Source organism: Chiloscyllium punctatum, chromosome 13, assembly GCF_047496795.1.
Source record: "Chiloscyllium punctatum isolate Juve2018m chromosome 13, sChiPun1.3, whole genome shotgun sequence".
Taxonomy (NCBI): Eukaryota; Metazoa; Chordata; class Chondrichthyes; order Orectolobiformes; family Hemiscylliidae; genus Chiloscyllium; species Chiloscyllium punctatum.
In genome coordinates, this window is record NC_092751.1 from 55,813,929 (window position 1) to 55,830,703 (window position 16,775).

A 16,775-nucleotide genomic window follows, 5' to 3' on the forward strand; every position below is an offset into this window, starting at 1 on the left:
TCGCTTTTTGCCATTTCCCTTTCCAAAAAACCTCCATTACGTCCTGTTTTCATTAATCAAAAGAAATCCGAAGAGGATTTTCACTTTTAACAAGAAAAGTAAATTTTCCCCACATAAATTAATGATACCTCACTTTATGCCATATCAGTTTATCAAAGGCTTTGTAGGAACACTCTACTTTCAGATACCGAGGGAAATCTCTATCTATCTAAGACCATGTTTAAAGCGATTTGATCCCACCTGTCTGTGTTCCCTGAGTGTCGTCATGTTCTTATATTTATTAATGGGATATAGGTATCGCTGGCTGGGCCAGCATTAGTTCACTGTTTTGATTGCCCTTGAGAAGACCTTGAGCCTCACAGGGCACTTACACAGAGTGAGGCACACAAGGTGACAGCAACACAGGAGCAGTGCGATTCAAGATCGAATTTAGCAAGATTAATATTATTTGAAAAGTTAGAGATTTCAATTCGTCAGTCTAATTACGGTAGGGAAGAAGGTGTTCCTGAGCATGCTGGTCCATGTTTTCAAGTCTCTGTATCTCCTCCCTTTTAGAAGAGGTTGTAGGAGATCATTACCAGTTTGGGAGAGATATTTGATGTTGCCAGACTTTCGCTGACAATGAGAAGTATAAATGGATGGAAGGTTGTCCTCCATGATAGTATGGGCTGTGCACAAAACCGTCTGTAGTTTCTTATGGTCCTGGGAAGAACTGTTACCGTCACACTATTATGCACGTGAATAGAATGCTTTCAGTTGCCAGTGTGCAGAGCACTGGGAGAAGGCAGTTCCAAAATATTTAGATGTAACAATTGGTTGTTAAATGGATATCTACATTCTGGTTGCTGTTTTGACAACAATTGAAATTTAACCAATAAATTTAAATTATGTTTAAGATACCAAAACATAATTGAATTTATTGTATTGCCAACATCCAACCAAAGAGCCATCACATACTTCAAGAGAATAGAGAAGCCATCACCATCACAGCGAGAGAGAAAGAGATGGACACGTAGAAGGAGAGAGAGAACACAGCGAGGCAAACAGAAGGACAGTCAGTAAAACAGAGAAAGGAAACAAAATAAGAAACAAACATTCACAAGAACAGGGAGAAGGGGAGATAGTAAGTTATGGGAAAGAAACAGAAGACAGATAAAAGGAAAATACAAGGAAACAGACAGTGTGAGAGAAATAGTGAGATACAAAGCACACAGGGAGTGGGGATGGGGTCACAGTGTGCTGGGGGTGGTGAATGGGATGTTCTGGGGCTGAGGACCAGAGACAGCATGGAGTGAGCACTGTAGTAACTGAGGGAAGGGAGGTGAGGATTTACTTTGACCTTTACCAAGAAATGCAGACAAAGCATTGTAAACAATGATGTACAGAACAATGGCGATAAAATATGTTTGAGAGCCATGCAGGTTACGATGCACAGGGCGTGTGCGAGGCGAGATCAGCAGGAACAAGATCAGCATTATCTGAGATTAGGGAGTCCACTCATCAGTCTAATAACAGTCAGGAAGAAGCTGTTCCTGAACCAGCTGCTCAGTGTTTTCAAGCTTCTGTACCTTTTAGTCTGAGGGAAGAGGTTGGAGGAGACCATTACTGGGGTCTGATGGGTCATTGCTAATCTTATAACAAAGAACATTCCAGCACAGAAACAGGCCATTCGGTGTTCCGAGCCTGCGCCGATCCAAATCCTCTATCTAAACCTGTCGCCTATTTTCTAAGGATCTGTATCCCTTTGTTTCCAGCCTATTCATGCATCTTTCCAGAAACATCTTAAAATAAACCACTGGTCACAGTTCTCCATTTTGAGAAACTCCCTCCCTTTACTACTCTCTGCCTCCTGTTGCCCAGCCAGTTCTTTATCCAACAGCTCGTGCATCATGTGACCTCACTTTCGACATACCCCGACCATGGGGAAACATACCAAACGCCTTCCTGAAGTCCACGTACATGACATTTACATTGCCTCCTTCATCAATCAACTTTGTCACTTCCTCAAAGAAATCTATTGATTTGGTAAGACATGACCTTCTCTACACAAAACCATGTTGCCTATCACTGATAAGACTATTTTCATTCAAATAAGAATAATTCCAATATCTGGACCCTGTTTTTGTAGAGTTTTTTTACAATCTCCCCGTGTCTGCATTGGGAGAATTAACTCATTTCTCTCTTCACAGTATGTTTCTATGTTTGTTTCAGGTTTCTGCCATCTGCAGTCTATTTACTTGTATTTGATAGAGAATTGCTGCAAATATGACGGGTTTATTGTAAAAGTGGCACTGGTGCTCGGGCTCCCCGAGTACAGGGGAATCTTGCCAAGCTACTGATGTGAGTGCATGTCTCTGATTACCTACTCCGTCTCTCTCGAGCCCTGAGTCCATCCGTTATTGCATGCAGCCTTTCACCGAGCCATCCCGGGGTTCCCCACACGCCATCGCCTGGCACTGGATGCTCCCTACACAGTGAGCGCACAAAGACACTGGGCACTTTCTGACGCGCTAGGGATCCAGGGTAAAGCCCCAGCCATTAAAAGGAACAGAATAGCTAAAATCCAATTGAACAGCAAAGCAGAGTAAACAGGCTGAATGACAACTATCTGTTATGACATTTTCAGGTCTTTTGGACTAATTTCTGTTTATCCACGTCCATTTACAAATAGATGCTCCATATGTATACCTTGTCACACAGGTTTAGTGAAGTTGATAGATATCAGATCCTGTGGTCATTGCGACTGATTCGTTGGGCTACACTTCCATAGTTAATGAGATCACACTAAGTTTTTATTGTCAAGTCTATCAATTTCAAAGTAAAGATCGTGCCGGAGTTATGCTGAAAGGATTTTGAATGTTGGAGAGACTAGATTATGCCACGTGCCAGTGAAGTTCGGAATAGGAAGGCAGTATAGTTAAAAGCATGGCCAAAGAGCTGGTAGGTATGCAACACTTGCAATATGTGGATCATTGGGATTCCCGGGTCGGTAGGATATAGACAGGAAGGACTGGATGCATCTGAACTGGCAGCAATCTCCGTTATGTGGGTCATTGGGAATCCTGGGTCAGTATGAAATACACAAGAAGGGCGGGATGGACGTGAACCGGCAGCAATCTCCTGGCAGGCAGGTTTGCTATTGTCACTCAGGAGGGTTTAAACTAGTGTGGTGGTGGGGGGGGGGGTAGGGGGGGGGAGCCAGAGCAGTATGTCCATAAGCACAGTGACTGAAAAGTAGTTGGAGATTAATCCCAGTACAGCTAAGACCAACAACAAACTGGCAGAGGGGAGTGAACGCAATGGGGCTGGCAGTCGGAAGTATGCTGATTTTAATGTGAGCAGTATGACAGGCAAGGCAGATGAGCTTGGAGTTTGGAGTTTGAATGAGTACATTTCACTATGATATAACTATTACAGAGATTTGGTTGAGAGAGGGATCAGAAAACTGTCAATCCAATGGGTCCAGAGAGAGTTGAAGAATGTGCATTGAGAGGCTGGAGACTGTTGTTTGAAGCGTAATAATTATCCAGCAGTTTATTGGAATTGGACTGTGTGTGATGAAATGTACGTATAGAAGGGACAATGGAGGAAACAGAAATTGTCTGTTTGCAATATTTTCTGCTTTACTGACAGTCTTTTCTAATCTCCTATTACCAGAGAATAGACGAGGAGAATTTACATCAGGGAAACTCAAACCAAATATCAGGTCAGGATCTGATGGAGTTGGGCTGAAGTGTATTTATTTCAATGCAAGAATTGTTATGGGTAAGGACGATGAACTGGGAGCCTGAATCCATACATGGGACTATGATGTTGCAGCTTTACAGAGACTTGGTTGAGAGAGGGAAAGGACTGGCCATTTAACATTCCAGGGTTTCATTGTTTTATGCGAGATGGAGAGAAAGGTAAAAGAGGTGGACGAGGTGTTTTAATAATCGGGAGAATGCTACATCTGTACTTGAAGAGGACATACAGGAGGGACTATCCACTGCAGCAATATGGTTAAAGCTCAAAAATAAGATGGTTGCAAGCACTGCGTTGCTATAATCCCCCCCCCCCCCCCCCCCCCCAACAGCCACGGAGGGATTGAGGAACAGATATTTACGTCGATTAAGGAAAGGTGTATTAAAAACAGAGTGGTCATAGTGAGTGACTTTAAGATCTCCAGTAATGACTGGGAGCCCCTTGGAGCAAGAGGCTTAGACGGGGCAGAAATTATTAACTGCAGCAGTATGTGGATTGTCCAACGAGAGGAAGAGCCATACTGGACCTCGTATCGGCTAATGATCCTGGCCACGTCACTGACCTTTCATTGGGACATAATTTTAGAAACAGTGGTCACAGCTCCTTCAGATTTAAGATAGTTACGAACATGGATAAGTCAGGACCTGGTGTGAAGCTACTGAATTGGCGGAAGGCAAATTCCGTGAGCATCAGGCAGAGCTAGGCCGTGTTAATTGGGAGAAGGTGCTATCAGGGAAATCCACATTTTGTATGTGGGATCTGCTTGTTAAATCCTGACAGCATAATCATCTGGTGATCGTCCTCCCGCCTGCACGAATTTCAATCTATTGTTTGAACAGATATTTCAAGGCCACTGCATAACAGTCAACAGGAAAAGATAAAGGATGATTCTGCACTGTGTCCTTCACAGGACCAGCTTGTCTTTCCAGGCACCTGATGTCTTTATTGTGCTGAAGTCTTCATAGTGGTTCAGAGAGCTTCAGAATTAATAGAACACTGAACGAAGCCGTTTAGCCAATTGTACAACGATGAGCTCTCCAACATCACAACTTGAAAACTGAGAGAACTGTGTGTGTGTGTGTGTGTGCATGAGAGAGAGAAAAATTAACAGAGAAAAAGGAAGTGAAGAGAGATAAAAGGAATGGAGGGAAAATGGAGCGACAGAGTGAGTGAGATCATGGGGTGTCAGACGAGTGTGAAGTTAGATCAGAAGACAGCATGAGGACAAACATACAGAAATTCTATTTAGAAATTCCCACAGACTGCAAGCCCTTTGTCTGGTGCCGTACTCTGTGAGCACTATGCTGTCATCCCAGATCATTTATCGCCAATAATTTCACAGAACCGGGTTGCTGACTGCTGAACAACTTCCAAAATAACAATAGATTGGTTCCAGGGAGAAGGTGAATTAATTTAACAATTCTGGGCCAACAGGAACTTATAGTCACTCGAGACAATGTGTGAGACAGGGCGAGAGAGTCTCAGTGAGGTGGATCACTGACTGGGGGGAAATCAGTACCTCAGCTGTGGGTCAAATAATGACCAATAAAGCTTGATTACCTCGTCCGTGGTTTTGTAATTCACATTTCAATTCATATAGCTCCACATCGTAAGTGAATTTTAACAGACTTGTCTCTTTGTATTTTTCATGTTTTGGTATGTGCTGAAACGCTTGTATTTTGTCCCAGTATTTTGTGTTGAATAAACACATTTTATTTTTGTGGTTCTGTTCGCCGAGCTGGGAATTTATGTTGCAGACGTTTTGTCCCCTGTCTAGGTGACATCCTCAGTGCTTGGGAGCCTCCTGTGAAGCGCTTCTGTGATTTTTCCTCCGGCATTTGTAGTGGTTTGAATCTGCCGCTTCCGGTTGTCAGTTCCAGCTGTCCGCTGCAGTGGTCGGTATATTGGGTCCAGGTCGATGTGCTTATTGTTTGAATCTGTGGATGAGTGAAATTCCTCTCGGAATTCCCTGGCTGTTCTCTGTTTGGCTTGTCCAATAATAGTAGAGTTCTCCCAGTCGAATTCATGTTGCTTGTCACCTGCGTTTGTGGCTACTAAGGATAGCTGGTCGTGTCGTTTCGTGGCGAGTTGGTGTTCATGGATGTGGATCGTTAGATGTCTTCCTGTTTGTCCGATGTAGTGTTTTGTGCAGTCCTTGCATGGGGTTTTTTACACTACATTGGTTTTGCTCATGCTGGGTATCGGGTCCTTCATCCTGGTGAGTTGTCTGAGAGTGGCTGTTGGTTTGTGTGCTGTTATGAGTCCTAGTGGTCGCAGTAGTCTGGCTGTCAGTTCAGAAATATTTTTTTTATGTATGGTAGTGTGGATAGTCCTTTGGGTTGTGGAATGTCCTCGTTCCGTTGTCTTTCCCTTAGGCATCTGTTGTTGAAATTGCACCGGATCATCAACGCCACACTCACAGGAATCCGATTCACGAGAGAGTCAGAAAAGGACAACCAACTCCCATTCCTTGACGTGACGGTACAGAGAACACCAAACGGAGAATTCACTACAAAGGTTTACAGGAAAGCCACACACAGAGACCAAATCCTGAACTACGAAAGCAACCACCCCAACACACACAAAAGAAGTTGCATCAAGACACTATTCAAAAGGGCCACAACACACTGCAGTACACCAGAACTGCAAAAGAGGAAGATGAACACCTATACAATGTATTCGCCAAAAACGGATGCCCCCGCAATTTCATCAACAGATGTCTAAGGGAAAGACAATGGAACGAGGACATGCCACAACCCAAAGGACTAGCCACACTACCATACATCAAGAGCATTTCCGAACTGACAGCCAGACTACTGCGAACACTAGGACTCATAACAGCACACAAACCAACAGCCACTCTCAGACAACAACTCACCAGAACGAAGGACCCGATACCCAGCATGAGCAAAACCAATGTAGTGTAAAAAACCCCATGCAAGGACTGCACAAAACACTACATAGGACAAACAGGAAGACAGTTAACGATCCGTATACACGAACACCAACTAGCCATGAAACGACACGACCAGCTATCCTGAGTAGCCACACACGCAGATGACAAGCAACATGAATTCGACTGGGACAACACTACTATTATAGGACAAACCAAACAGAGAGCAGCCAGGGAATTCCAAGAGGCATGGCACTCATCCACAGATTCAATCAATAAGCACATCGACCTGGAGCCAATATACCGACCACTGCAACAGACAGCTGGAACTGACAACCGGAAGTGGCAGATTCAAACCACTATAAATGCCGGAGGAAAGATCACAGAAGCGCTTCACAGGAGGCTCCAAAGCACTGAGGATATCACCTAGACAGGGGACGAAATGTCTGCAACACAAATTCCCAGCTCGGCCAACAGAAACACAACAATGAGCACCCGAGCTACAAGTCTTCTCACAAACTTTAAACACATTTTATTACTGAGGAAGAAATAACCTGTTCTGATGGGACAGTCTTCGTCTGAACCGTGCTGGGACCAGAGACCAAGTGAATCCTAACCAAGGATGTAGACAGAGCTTTAAACTGATTAGGAGTGTGTGTGTGTGTGCGCGGGGTAGGGGTTTCCTTATAGAGTTTAATAAGAAAAGAGGAGGTAAGAGCACAGAGCTCAAGAGAGGTTATTAAAATCTTCAGCATAGACGCAAATAGAACAGAGTGTATGGAAAGTGTAAGCAATCAAACTTCAATCACACTGAACAAACAAATGGCAATAGAAGTGGAAACGTTAACACAAGATTGAAGGGTTATATCTGAATGCGAGCAGTATAAGGAATAGGGTAAATGAGCTTGTGGCATAGATTGAAATTGGTAGGTATGACGTAATGGGCATCACAGAGAAGTGGCTGCAAGGGGATCAGGATATTCAAGGACATATATCGTATCGAAAAGATAAAGACAGTGGATTTACATTGTTAATAAGAAATGAAATTTAATCAACAATAAGAAAGGAAGTAAGGTCAGATGGTGTAGAATCTGCATGGTAGAATTGAGGAACCACAAAGGTAAGACAACCACAGTTGGAGACTTGCACAGGCCTCCAAAGAGTCGTCAGGAGCTGGGGCACGAGATACACCAGGAGATAGAAAAGATCTGTAGGAAAGACAACGTTACAGTGATCATGGGGGATTTCAATATGCAAGTGAAATGGGAAACCAGTTTGGTAGTGAATCGCAAGAAAAGGAATTTGAGGAATATCTACGGGATGGCTTTTTGGAGCATCATGTGGTGGAGCCCACTCGGGAACAGATGACACTGGATTTAATGACGCAGGCTAGACAAGGGAGCTTAAGGTGAAGGAAAACTTCAGAAGCAGTGATCAGAACATGGTTGAATTTATTCTGAAATTTGAGAGAGAAGATAGAATCAGAGTTAACAGCATTTCAGCTGAATAAAGGCAACTGGAGAGGCATAAGGGAGAAGCTGGGTAGAATTTACCGGGGCAGGGTAACAGCAATGGCTGGCGATTCCATGATAATTTAAAAGACACTGCAGCGATGTGTGCTGAGTAATAGAGATATGGTACAGGGAGGATGAGGTAACCAGGGCTGACAAGGGAAGTCAGGGATTGCATATAAGCAAAAGAGTAAGCAGAGTGAAGGACAGTGTGGAACTGGAGAATTGAGGCCAACAGAAGGCAAGAAAAAATAAATAAGGAGGGAGAACATTAAGTATGGGGGAAAGCTAACCAGTAATATAAAGGAAACTGTAACAGATTCTTTAGATATATAAAATGCAAAAGAGACATAAATGTGAATATGGACCACTGGGAAATGATGCTGGAAAGACAGTAGTGGGAAGCAAAGAAATGGCTGAGGAATTTTGCATCAGTCTTCACGGTGGCATACACGAGTAATTTCCCAAGAATTGAAGAGAGTGAGAGGGCAGTCCTAAATACAGTGGCCATCACCAAAAAGAACATGTTAGAAAATGGAATGGCCTGAATGTGGATAACTCACCTGGACCAGATGGACTACACCCCAGCCTTGTAAGGGAGATCGCTGAAGAGTAAGTGCAAGCGAAAGTGGTAATCTTTCAGGAATGACTAAAATCAGGAAAGGGCCAAGTGGCTGTATAATTGCAAACATGACACTCGGTTTAATAAGGGAGTTAGGCAGAAGATGGAAAACTGCAGACTGATTAGCCTAACCTTGGTTGTGGGTAACATCATGGAATTCATCGTGAAGAATGGGATTTCTGAATTGTTGGAGGTCTTTGGTAAAATAGGACAGAGTCAGCATGGTTTCATCAAGGGGAGGTCATGCCTGACAACCTGCGAGAATACATTGAGGGAGTAATGTGCAGATTTGATCAAGGAGAACCAATAGATGTTATCCATCTGCACCTCAAGAATCCTTTGACAAGGTGTCATGCATGAGGCTATTGAGAATGATATGCGTCCATGGTGTTAGAGGCATGGTGGAAGTTGAAGTTTGGCTGTCTGACAGAAAGCAGAGAGTGTGGATTAAAGTGTCCTTCTCAGGATGGCAGCCAGTGACAAGTGGTGTTCCTCAAGACTCAGTTTTGGGACCACAACTTTTCACTTTGTGCATTCATTATCTATATGATGGAACTGAGGGCATTTGGGTTAAGCTTTCAAACTGTGCAAAAATAGATATAGGGACAGGTAGCATTGAAGAGGTGGTTTGGCTGCAGGAGGGTGCTCTGGCGCATCTCCTCAACTGCCCAAAACTTCAGCCTTGAGATTCACCCTTCCAACTACAACAAGTTAGAACCTCTCTGGTGCATGCCTTCCATCCCACCAACCTCAGGATACAACGCATCATCCTCCGCCATTTCTGCCACCAACAGTGAGACCCCACCACCAGAGATATACTTCCCTCCCTACCCCTATCATCATACTGCTGAGACCATTCCCTCACAGCTCCCTCATCAGGTCCACGCAACCCCAACAAGCCACCTTCCACTCCCGGCACTTTCCCTTGCCACTACAACAGGTATGAAACCTGTGCCAACACCTCCCTCCTCACCTCCACCCAAGGCCCCAAAGGATCCTTCCACATCAGTCAGATAACATCCTGTGCATGCAAATACCTCTTCTAGTGTGTCCATTGCTCCTGGTCTCCACTACATTGGCGAGAGAAGACGTCAACTTGCAGAACAGTTCAGCGAACACTCTCAGACACACACACCCAACAACCCTCCTGACCTGTGGCTGAATACTTCAACTCCCCCTCCGTCTCCGCCAAGGCTTTGCAGGTTTGTGGCCTCATCCACTGTCAAATTCTAGCCACCTGACGTCTGAAGGAAGAACGCATCATCTTCTGCCTTGGGACCCTTCCAACAAACGGTATCAAGAACAATCTTACCAGTTTCCTCATCTCCCCTCCACCTAATCCCAGATCAAACCCTCCAACTCAGAACCGCCCTCTTGAACTGTCCTACCTGTCCATCTTCCTTCCCATCTAGCCACTCCACCTTCCACTCTGAACTATCACTATCACAACCCACCTTCATCTAGCTGTCACCTTCCAAGCGACCTTCCTCCCAGCACCAGCCCCTCTCATTTATCTCTCTGGCACCTTCCGCCCACCCGACATTCCTGATGAAGGCTTTATGCCTGAAACGTCAAATCTCCTGCTCCTCGGATGCTTCCTGCCAGGCTGTACTTTTCTATGACCACACTTTTTGACTCTGATCTCCAGCATCTGCGGTCCTCACTTTCACCTGCTGAAGGATTTTCACAGGTTCAGAGAGTGAACAAAGAAGTGGCAGAGGTAGTACAATGTGGAAAAGTGTGGAAAAGCATTTTACCAGGATGAATAGAGGCATAGACTATTTTATAAATAGCAAGCAAATTCAGAAATCTGAAGTGCAAAAAGACTAGGGCGTTCTAATCCAGGAGTCTTGAAAGGTAAACTTGCAGTTTGTCAGTAGTTAGGCAGGCAAATACAATGATGGCATTTATTTCAAGAAGGCTTCAATATAAAACCAGGGATGTACTTCTAAGGCTCTACAAGGCTTTGGTCAGGCTCCATTTGGATTATTGTGCGCAGCTTTGGGTCCCATATCTCAGGAAGGATGTACTGGTCCTGGAGCGTTTTCAGACGAGATTCACAAGAATGGTGCCAGGAATGAAAAGCTTAACATATGAAGAATATTTGAGGGCTCTGGGTCTGTATTTGATAGAGTTCAGAAAGATGTTAGGAGGTCTAATTGAAACTTACAGAATACTGCATGCCGTGGGACAGAGTGGATTTTGGGAAGAGATATCCAATGGTAGGAGAGACGAGTACCCAAAGGGACAGAGTAAAGAGAAGATCTTTTCAAACAGAGATAAAGAAAAACATCTCCAGCCAGACAGTGGTGAATCTATGGAATTCACTGCCACAGAGGCCACCGAGGGCTGTCGAGTCCAGATCATTGAGTACATTTAAGAGTGAGACAGATAGGTTCTTGACTGTAAAGGGGATCAAGGATTACAGGTAGAAAGCGGGAGAATGGGGTTGAGAAGCTAAACAGCCATCATTGAATGGTGGAGCAGGCTCAAGGGGCCTAATGTCCAAATGTCTGCTCCAATGTCTTCTGGTTGTATGGTTAATATTGGCTCTCCTCATTCCTCATTGGAGCTGTATCCTGAAATTTGATCTTCAAATGAATTACAAAGAGTAACGTTTCACTTGTGATGAGTGGGAAATATCATGTTTCCTCACTCCAGTCTCAGCAGCCATGTCCCCAATATCATAATCACACTGCAATTGAAATCCAATGGAAAATAATCACAGTTGATTGACATCGATAACATGAACAGCCTGACCCTCACCTGCCCTCTCTGATTCTCGAATACTCATCTGAATTGTGTGTCACGTCATATTCTCTGTTAACATATCCATGTCAGTTGTCCGTTACCACTCATGTTATCGTAGGCACATTTTCCTGTCAGATTCTGGACGAGAAAAGTTCTCTCCATATTTTACTGACATTATAATCACTGATCAGTAGTTGCAGATTGTATATTTCCGTTTATAAATGTAGAAACTTGTTTATGTTCTGACAATCCTTTGTCATTATTCCCATTATTCCCATATCCAAGGCAGATTGAATGATTGCACGCAATCAATCTACCATCTCCAATATTCCGTTCCTCAGTCACTCCCACATATCTCATGCCAAATGTATAAATTTTATACGTTCTTTAGAATTTTAATAAAATCAATGTTAAATTGAAAGGGGTTAACGGGAGCTATTTGTTCAGTGACTGTGATTAATGTCAATCTCTGTGGATCCTAATTATCCCAGTGGAGAGTTTCCATCGTTGAATGATAAGTGGGCTCTTTTCAGTGTGTTATCCCATAGTATGAGAAGGAGTATCACTGACAGCACTAACAGGGATCATCAGCTCGAGAGAGAAGGGGAGTTGAAATCAGAATCTGAGAACATTAGACTGGAACGTTAGAATAATGGTTCAGAATGTGAGGACCTTGGATTGAAATGTTCTAATAGTGGATCAGAATCTAAGATAAGTAAACTGGAATGGTACAACAATGGATCAGAATCTGAGATCATTAGACTGGAATGGTTCAACAATCTATCAGAATCTGAGAATATTAGACTGGAATATTACAATAACAGTCAGGAGTTTATCCTTGGGTCTTTACTACCTTTCTCAGCCTTGGATATCATTAGCATTACGGATCCAGGATATCCTTTGGATTATTCAAGGTGGTTACTATCCCATCCTCGCTATAGTTGGTGTACCTGGTAAGTCATTATATTTGTCTACTAAACTGGGTTGAACTGAATTTCTGCTCATGATATATAAAATTTGAAAATTGCAAGACAATGTCTTCAGTTACAAACAAAACCTCCTTTCCTTATATTAATCAGTGTAAAACTACTATTTCTAAATTACTCACTGATATGCAAGAAGGAACCAGACTGTTCTCAAACTCCATAACCCATTTTGTCCTTCACAAATTTACATCTCCATCTCCGCCCCACGCACGAATCCTGTCCAATATCGCCGTCATGATACTCCAGTCCCGTCTCAGTCTCATTGCAACTTCTGAATAAACCAGAATTTGTGCCTTTGTTTAACAGTTTCAAGTTCCTTCTAACCATATGTCTATCACTAAAAAAATTTCTCTGAGGATGTTTAACTTGTTCTCTGTACATACGGGACGGCAGTTTATGGTGTTCAAGACTCATACTCTAGAGCCACAGAATAATAGTCTGTTGAAATCTCATGAGGGAAATTAAAAGCAACAATTTTCATTTGCCATTAAAGCCCATCTGCTTGCCCCAAGTCCTTAAGCGAAGTCAATGGGTCATTCTTCTCTCGTCAGGTTTCAGTGTGACTTCTGTGAGGAACATGTGGGTGTTCTGCACCTTTAACAGAATTGAAAACCAGCAATAACTACCTGACAGCACCAAGTCTTCGAAAAATAGATTTAATGTAACATTTGGTCGATTAGCTTATTTTCTCAAGACAAAAACAAATTCAGCCAAACTGTTTAAGTTATAACCCAAAGTGCCCACCTCCAATCAAGTGTGAATTTATTATATTGATAATCTTAAAAGCCAATGACACAGTCCAATGGTTTGGGGGTACAAGACCGCGGGAAATTGACAGTTGAGAGGAGATCTGCCAAGTTACCAGCATGCAAAGACTGCCTGAAAAATAGTTTTCCTCTCGGTAACTTTATTGATTAGTAACTTGGAAAAGCAGAATCTCAAAGAAGAAAAGAAGAACGGAATATGGAGAAGAACCGACAGCTTCTCGGTTTTGAGATAAGAAGTTTTGTAAATCTTAATTAGGAGTCTAATCGAACTAATATAGTGGGGAGGGGGAGATAAAATATAGCTTAGAGGAAGAAGCTGTAAATATTCATTCATCTATTATTCCCTATTATGCTTTAAGAAATAAAGTTGTTAATTTTTACTTCAAATAGTTATGGACTCTAGAATTATCATGGATTACTGCAGTGTTGTAGGTTTTACATTAAGCAGGAGAATGTATCCTGTGTTGTAACACTACAATCCCACAGGAATGTGATTTTCTCTTTACTGTCCTGTGGAACAGCTGAACCAAACATTCAGTTCAAGATCGGCATAACATGCTGCCGTGACTAGGTCTGCATACATCCTGTGAGAGAAGAACAGAAGTAAAGATAGCTCCCTTCCTCTGCCTGTTTCCCGGATTCCTATAGCTCATTTCTATTCAGGTCGGTGATCATCCCCTATTTTAGGTGTATTCAATCTCATTGAAATTCTCCCCGAGAGTGATGCACATCTCCATACGCATCTCTGGTGTTGGCTTTATTGATGCTGACGTACAGATGTAAGGAACTTTCTGTGTCAGTCGTAGTGCATAGAGAAAGAATGGCTTTTTGTGGCACAGGAAAGAAACGGCGATGTCTAAGTGAGAGAAAATGATTATTGCGACCATCCCCGAGAGTGTTGTTGAAGCAGTATTTGGGGTACTGTGGATAGACTTTCTCTCAAGTTTCAACAGACTAATCCCTGGGATGATGGCACCATGAGCAGAGAGTGAAGCTCAGTGAGAGAATAAGAGATGATTGTATTGAACCTGAAGGGGGATGGACAGTCACTCATGATGTTCTAAACAGGCACTGATACGATGATAAATTCCATGGGTTTTATTAACTCAGGTTAAGTGATTCTCAATAGGTTAAGAGCCTCCGAGGACATTCCCCTCATCCCACCCCCACTCCATATGTTGATTGAGAGAGACAGAGGGTCAGTCTTTGAATTAATTCTCCCCACATTAATACAGTGCATTTAGGGTGTGATCCTGCATTTAACGTCATGTTATCCACAATCCCGACAACAGCCACAATACCGTCATTCTAAAACAGTTAACTATTCCCACCAGCTTCTGACATCCATGGAGGACATGGGTCTGTCTTATCAGAGATGGAAGATGCCTCTCTGAGATTTCAGACAAAGCATCTGGCTACCTTCCTCACTGGCAGCAAACCATATTAAAGTTTCAAGTGTCCCACAGGTAATGGAGCCATGAAGAACATCGTGGATCCGTCTCAGAGTGCATTCTCTGCTCCATTGATTTGTCAGGTTGGAGCATCAATGGCACCCTCCTGGTCCTGTATAAGTGTCCCGAGGGGCTGAATGGCCTCCTCCATGTCCCATGGAACAGGTTCATGGGTCGGACTTGGCCCTGCCTGTTCCTGTTTAACAGCTTGATGTGTTAATAAGACCCCTTCTCTTCCTGTAGAACAGGCAGGAGGATTGAATCGGCTATTCCTCTCTTTGTTCAGTAGTTTCGATGGGCTGAATGGCTTCCACATATCTGTTTCTAATGTGCCTGAGATGCTGAATGAGCTCTTCATTTAACTGTGGAAATGTAGAGTGTCTGGTCTTGCTGTTACATGAATGTTACCGACACTTTAACAGCACAAACCTGAATGCTGTCCAGGTCTTACTGCACATGGACACAGACTGTTTCAGGAGCTGAGGTGTGGCACATTGTTCTGAACATTGGGTGGTCTTCAGTGACCACCCCCATTTCTGATCTTATGAAGGTGTTTGTTTTGAGGCAGCTACCCTGAGGATCTCCTGCAGAGATGTCCCAGGACTGAAAGGATTGTCGGTCACCGACCATAAACATCTTTCTTTGTGCTCTGAAAGACCCCAAACCAGTGGGGTGGGTATACCTAATTCCCATTCATCTGAAATAAGTAGGTGGTCCTGATGTCATCCACAGTAAAATGCTACCTTGTCATTAAGGCCATTCACTCTTTCCTGAGCCCCTGTGTTCACCTCTTGTTCACATCAATAGATGATGGTGTTTGTGTTGGGAGTGTTTTCCTCTCATAGAGGGTAATCAATGCCAGGAATTATCTGGGCTAGATAGTGAGGGGAGTTACATCACGGAAAGTATTCAAAGAGGTGGTACATGAATTTTTTGGCCTGTCAGAGTGCTAAAGGGTGTGAAGAATTTGACATTAAAGAACAGTTATTGATAACAGTAAGTCAGCCATGATGGTATACAATAGGTTGATCATCCGAGTCACCTAATCTTGCTTCTTATGTTCTCATATTCTGTAATTATAAAGTTAATAATTGTAATTTTCCTGAACGTTCTGTTATTGAATGTTGCAGTCACAGAGAGTAAAGTATTTTGTGAGTCATCTCAGGGTGAGGTATGGGGGCTGTATTCACAGTGAATCTGAGTCTCCAACATGACCAACAAATGAAGCACAAGTTGCAGAGAGGAGATACTCTGTAAAGAGACCAGAGCTGTCTTTCGAAACCACCCTAGTTTTCCAAATAACATTTTCCAACCCACACCAAACCGTGTGTGACAGTCTTGAGGATGACATCCTGTGTTCCGGTGGACCAGGTATTTGGAGCAGGTGGCCTCCATCTGCTAATATCAGGAGCTGTGAGGAGCTGAATAGAACATAGGGACATAGGACTGAGCAGCAGGAGTGGGCTATTAGACACTTTGTCACTGCTTCACCACTCACAAATTCCATGGGTGATGTGCATGTGGTCTCAAAAGCATTTTTCTGTCTGTATGTCATTTGTCTGCATTCACTTGTCTGTCAAATGTCACCAAATATAATTTTGAATAAATGCAAGCATCCAGCACCACAAACTTCTGGGGAAGGGAATTTCCACTTGAACAGCCCTTTGAAAATTTCTCATTTGTGTTTCAACCAATGTTGGAAGGTCACTCCGTCCTTTTCCAGTCCCTCTCCTCCACTGGTTACACCAGTCTTAAATGGAACCATTTTTGTGATCTGACCAATGATGTAGGTCTCAGAGTAGGTCATTTTCTAGAAAAGCGTGAGACACAGAACGTTGGACTCATAACAAATGGTAAAATGATTGAGTGCCCCAAACGTTATTCTGCCTTTGAAGTTATTCTGCTCACACAAGTTACTGGTAGTGGGGTTTCACTCTGGAACAGTTGAATTTGGCGGAATTCCCTTTGTTTCAGGCAGTGGAGAGATTCTAGTGAATTCTCACCAGAAATCCTTCACAAGTGGTAAAGATAACACAGGGATTTTATGGTC